Genomic DNA, 6,000 nt, shown 5'->3' with positions numbered 1-6,000 from the left:
GCTTGGCGAAAAACATCACGCCACCTCACACTAACAAGCATCTTTATCAGGCTTACGGCCTAGGCCTTATTTGGTGAAAAACAGGTCAGGTTTCTCTCATCTCTCTTCGTTCACCCCCTCTTTTTCCCTCTCTTTTTTTTCAGGGTTAGCCTTGAAGTTGGTCTCCCATCAGTCACGAAGCGCGGCTCTATTGACGGACTCCGGGGTGGGTATTGACGGCTCCATAATTTGGGCAGGGGAGCACAAAAAAGCCGTGCCCCCTGCTGTGCCCAGCACGGCACCACGGGCAGCGGGAGCCCTCGCATTTTATTAGCCTGGGAGTGCAGCAAATAAAGCACATTCAGCCAGCTACTGATCTCTGTCACCGAAACAATACCGCCGTATCTCACAGCGCTCCCTCGCTCACTCTTTCACACACAGATGGAGAGAGAGAGAGAGAGAGAGAGAGAGAGAGAGAGACAGAGAGGGAGAGAGAAAGAGAGAGTTTGTGTAACTCTATTCTCAGCACTACTTTCACCCCGTTTTTTCTCCTCTTGTTCATCTGTCTTCTGTACATTACTTCAAATATTAATCAATCTCTATCTCAGGGTCTTTCTCTCATTCTGGCTACACCTTTCACTCCGTTGCTCAAACAGTCATTCTTCCCAGCATCTCTCATAGTTTCTTTTTCACTAGCTGTCCAGTGGCTTGGCTTAATATATTGCCGCTTGCCGAATTAGCCCGAAACTAGCTGATTCAAAAGCGCTCGTGTTAAAAAAAAAAAAAAACATAAAAAGGCAGACGTATTAATTTAGCTCTCCACCTACTCAACCCTCTGTGTGTTGTGTATAGGAGACAGAAATGAAGATTATTGCATGGGAAACTATATTTACACAATATACCATAAATCACGCTATCTCCTTTTAACAGTAATTTAGCTAACACCTTTCATGGATATTTTCTGTAGCTGAAAATGAAAGCTACACACTTTAATGCCATGTTCAGTGTCCAAAGTTTGTTTCTTTCCTTTTGCACTGGAGCTACAAACTAATATAGCTAGCAAAGTAAACAAATCTTACTAGTTTAGCATAGCTAGCATCAAACTGCTGGTGTAAATCATCATAATCCCATCATTTTACAGTAGTGATTTCTTAACCTCAAAAAAGATTAGCTATGTGTATTTTCTGACAAAACATTAACTATAAAAATGGACAAAAGGATCTCACAGAGCTAAAAACATATTTGTCAGAGCTCCAGCTTAAAGCTGAATCCCTTTTTCCCCCTCAGTTTATAGCTTGGGATCATTTAATACAGCATTATTGTGGCCTAAAGTTTGAAGGCAGTATTGTACATCATAAGTGATCTGGATGATAATTGCAGTTTGGTTTATATAGAGATTTTGTAAAACTATTTAGCCTCCTTGTGCTATTGAATATGAATCAGTTTATGTACAGATGATGTTTCTGAAAAAGATGACGTGATGATTCAGACTTGTAGTTTGCAAAATGCTAAACAGTTTGCAAAATGCTAAATGCTTTCCATTAATTGTTAGCAACTTAAGTCTACGTAGCTTTAGTGCACAACTGAAGAAGCACCAAACATGACCTCGCTGACTGACACAAATCACCAGGTTTTCTATGAACACGCATTTTTCAGTATTGTTTGATTTACTAACCCTGTAAAACAAGGATATATTTTCCAATGCAACAAAACCATCTGTTTAGTGTGGTTTATGATATTAGATTTTTTTTTTTAAAAAATTCACTGCTTAAAAATAGCTGTTCTGTTCACTATGCTTTTCAAACTGTTACTGAACTCTCATCCAGTGACCAGAAATAGGGTATTCCCCAAACACTTCTTCAAATTTGGTTGTGGTAAACAACATTAAAAGACATTATTGTGGTCCATAATCTGTCTTCTGAGTTGAACAGTATTTTATCAGAGAACTCATTGGAACCACTGAAGTCTGTTCCACACATGATTTTTTTGTACATGCATGGGGTACTGTGTGTTTATCTAAAGAGATCGCCTTCCTGCTTCTTCCTGCTGCAATTACACAGCTATCCTTGTGAGGACCTATTAATGCAAGAAACCATTGGGTCTTTTAGATTTTTTATAAAAGCTGCTAAAATAAAATAAAGAAGCAGTTTTCCTTTTGGGGACCAAGGATTGTTGCTACAAGGTCCTATCCTCGTGGGGGCATTTGGTCCCCACCAAGATATAAAAATGTGCTACACGCACACACACACACACACACACACACACACATATTGGGTGAAGTTACAGAGGTGAAGTGTGTCCCTATAACTCTGGCGTCTCTGAGTCCATTAAAAATAAAGATACAGACACACAGACAGAGGGCACGGGGCTCGATTTTTACACCACATGGCATCTTCCTAAAGTATTATTGGTAAAAGGATCCTGCCTATAACGCACTGTGTGTGTGTGTGTGTATGCATGCTCATGCTCACTGAAGTCCTACTCCACACACTGAGACAACTGAGCAAACAGTGACATGAAACTCCCCTTACGTGACCCGGGGGATTTATAACATGCACATGCTTGTTCGTGAATTATGAGCGGAGATGACATGTATCCTTTGTTTCCTGTTGTTCTCTGTATATTGTGTAGATCAGGTGTGTCTTTTCATGCTTATATTCAGTGTGTTTTTGATCTTTATTGGCCATAAAAATGTAAAGTAGCGTCTAATTATGTTGATGCTCCCCATAACCTGATTTAAAAACTTGTGTAATTGAAGGAAGGAGTCTCCAGTGTCACTGAAGCTGTAACTAAGTTTTCCAAAAGTTTGCTTCTCAGAGTTTCTCGGTAACATGTCAAGCTGTGTTGTTTTTTCCTATTAAATTCAAGAGCTGAGAAAAAGTATGATGTTTCCTTCTTTAATATTTTTTTTAAACATCAGAATATAGCCATACTTTCAGGAGGAAGCTGACATGTTTTAAAGAACAGCTGCCTTTTAACATTAAATTGGTTATATTTTGAAGGCAGCATAATTAGCTTCACTAGTTAAAGCCAAAAATGATGCAACAATTGGGCAAAAGTTCAAAGTCTAGGACTTTAAGGCAGTGAAGAACTGATTTACCTTTAATTATGGAGCAGGAGTGCAGAGTAATTACAGTAACTGGATAATTAGCATAAATAGATCATTTTCAGGTATTAAACCATCATAGTCAGTTAAGAATTTAAGAGCTTTTCACATACAATTAAAGAAAGGTATTACAATATTTATTATTACTTTAACTTGATAATAATATCAAATGTAGCCAATTCATCAGTCAGGTCCCCAAATGATTTCGGAAATATATATAATTATTTTATTATTTATTTTTGTTATATATATATATATATATATATATATATATATATATATATATATACACACACACACCTGTATAGGTATATACAGTATACCTGCCTTGTGTTATTCTAATCCATGTTTACTCTTGTTTCTTTAGTAATTTTATTGCTTTTAACTTCTAGTTAAAGGTATCAGAGTTCTTCCGCTTTAGCATATATATATTTAGCAAAATATGTATAGTTGTAAATATAACAGAGATATGAAAATGAGTCTTATTGTTGAAGGAACAAGAACTCTAATCTAATAAAACTCCAATTTTGCCAAGTGAGCTTTTCTGACATGGACTGAGAAGACATCACTGTGAGCGTTTGTGTGCTGTAGAGGGAGAGAAGAAGATGGCCTTCACAAAAGCACTCTTCCAAAGGTGCTTTAACCGCTAACAGTATACAGAGAAATTAAGAGAATACATTAAACAGAAATCAAAGTGACAGAGAACAAAGAAAGGTTAGGGCAAGAAAGATGGAGAGAAGTGGAGTACAAACGGGGGAGAGCGAGAGAAGAAAACATGAGGAAAGATTAAACAAGAGCTAGGGAGGTGTGAAGATAAAGAGGGAAGATGAATAAAAGACCTGGCTACTGTTTAATGAATAACTTACAGAATTAACAAAAAAGTGATGTGTGCAGAAATTCAAAGTCAGATACACAGTCATAATATTCTTGCTTTACAGCCATGTTATTCCTAGTAGGCATTTAAATCCTAGCGCACATTTTATTTCTAACAGGCATTTTACACCTAGTAGGCATTTATCTCCTAGCACACACTTTGCGTCAAACAGGCATTTTATGCCTAGAAGACATTGAAGTCCTAGCACACACTTTAAACTTCTAATAGCCATGTTAGTCCTAGTAGGCATTTAAATCCTAGCAGGTGCCTTTATGTCTAACACAGGAAATATTTTATTCCTAGCAGGCACTTTATTTCTAACTGAAATTATATTCCTAGAAGGCACTGAAATCCTAGCATACTCTTTAGTTCTAACAGGCATTATATTCTTAGTAGACATTTAAATCCTAGCAGACACTTTGTTTCTAAGAGGTGTTTTATTCCTAGCAGGCATTTAAATCCTTGCACACATTATTTTTAACAGGAATTCTATTCCTTGTAGGCGTTTAATTTGTAGAACATGTATTATTTAACAAGTATTTTATTCCTAATATGCATTTAAATCCCCAAACACACTTTATTTGCAACAGGAATTTTATTCCTAGTAGGCATTTACATTATAGTTCACACTTTGGTTCTAACAGGCATTTTAATCCTAGTCGGTTTAGATGCTAGCAGCCACCTTTGTTTCTATCAGGTGTTTTATTCACATGAAGTATTTTATTCCTAGTACACATTTCATTCCTAACAGGCACTTCAGTCCTAAAATGTAGTCTATTTGTAACAAATGTTACTCCTGTAAGGAACTTTAACAGTAATTTTCATTTACTGATCAGATGTACTGTGTTGTTTTCCTAGCAGTGTGTGCCTGCAGCTAACTGCAAAGCACAGCGCCCCTAGTGGAACCAGTGCAACCAAGAGACATTTAAAACAGATTTAAATCTGATCACTCAAACCAAATTAGTCTCAGAAGTCAGTGAACCTGTGAACCTGTACACCTTTATCGCCATCTAGTGGCCAAACTCTGTCAACAAATACCAGAGAAACAAACATCTGTGTATTGTTTCAGCATTTAGCTATTATTTACTCTATTTTTCTATTATTCTAGTTTTGATATGGCAAAGGTAGCAAAAATGATTATTATTATTATTATACCTTTCCTCTCAAAGTGCTTTTACTTCTTAGTTATTACTTTAATAGTACATTAGTTATTATTATTAGTAGTTATTATAACCTATAATCAGTGTAATAAAAAAGTTATTGTTTTCTTTTGTCGTTACCATTTAGTATAATGTCCAGCTTATGTTATGACAGTATATTTATTTAATGTAGCAAGTAGCATGTTCTACATGCTAGTCATACAAAATGGCATATTCTACATTGTTTTGATAAAGCAATGAATACAAATCTATTTTAAACATTAATGTGGAAGTGATCTGCAATGATGCGTAACATTTAAGATGTGTCTATGTCATAAACAGATATTGTATTGTAAGTTTGGGGGAAGTGGTGACTCTGTGGTTAAGGCTTTGGGGTAGTAACGGGAAGGTTGTGAGTACAAATTCCAGCCACAACAAGCTGCCCTTGACCCTCAACTGCTTGTATCATGTGATATTAGGCTGGGTGTTCATCATACCCTGTATTCATCATACTGATAACAGACGACAGATGACAGCTGAGCTTCCATGCACTTTCCCATGCACTGCAACATTCAAAACCGTAATCCTATGAGCAGTAACCATTAAACTGCACCAAAACTGGTTCTAATAAGATATCCAGAAGTGTATTATGATCCCTCTGATGGTTTACAGAATAAAACCCACAGAATGTACGTCACTTTTAGTGAGCAAGCATAAGCAGATAAATGTCTAATTTGCAACAGTGTTTAACTAAATATCAACAAACAACAGGCAACAACAAGCAACGGTGCTGGTGTAGTACACGGATCATTTCCTTTGTTTGCACATGTTACTTAATGTTGTTGATTTGGTTTTTATTGCTACAGGTATACTCCTCCTCCTCCTCCTCCTCCTGTACAAAG

The sequence above is a fragment of the Pangasianodon hypophthalmus genome, chromosome 8 (genome assembly GCF_027358585.1).
Source record: "Pangasianodon hypophthalmus isolate fPanHyp1 chromosome 8, fPanHyp1.pri, whole genome shotgun sequence".
NCBI lineage: Eukaryota > Metazoa > Chordata > Actinopteri > Siluriformes > Pangasiidae > Pangasianodon > Pangasianodon hypophthalmus.
Note: the sequence above shows the minus strand (reverse complement) of the source record.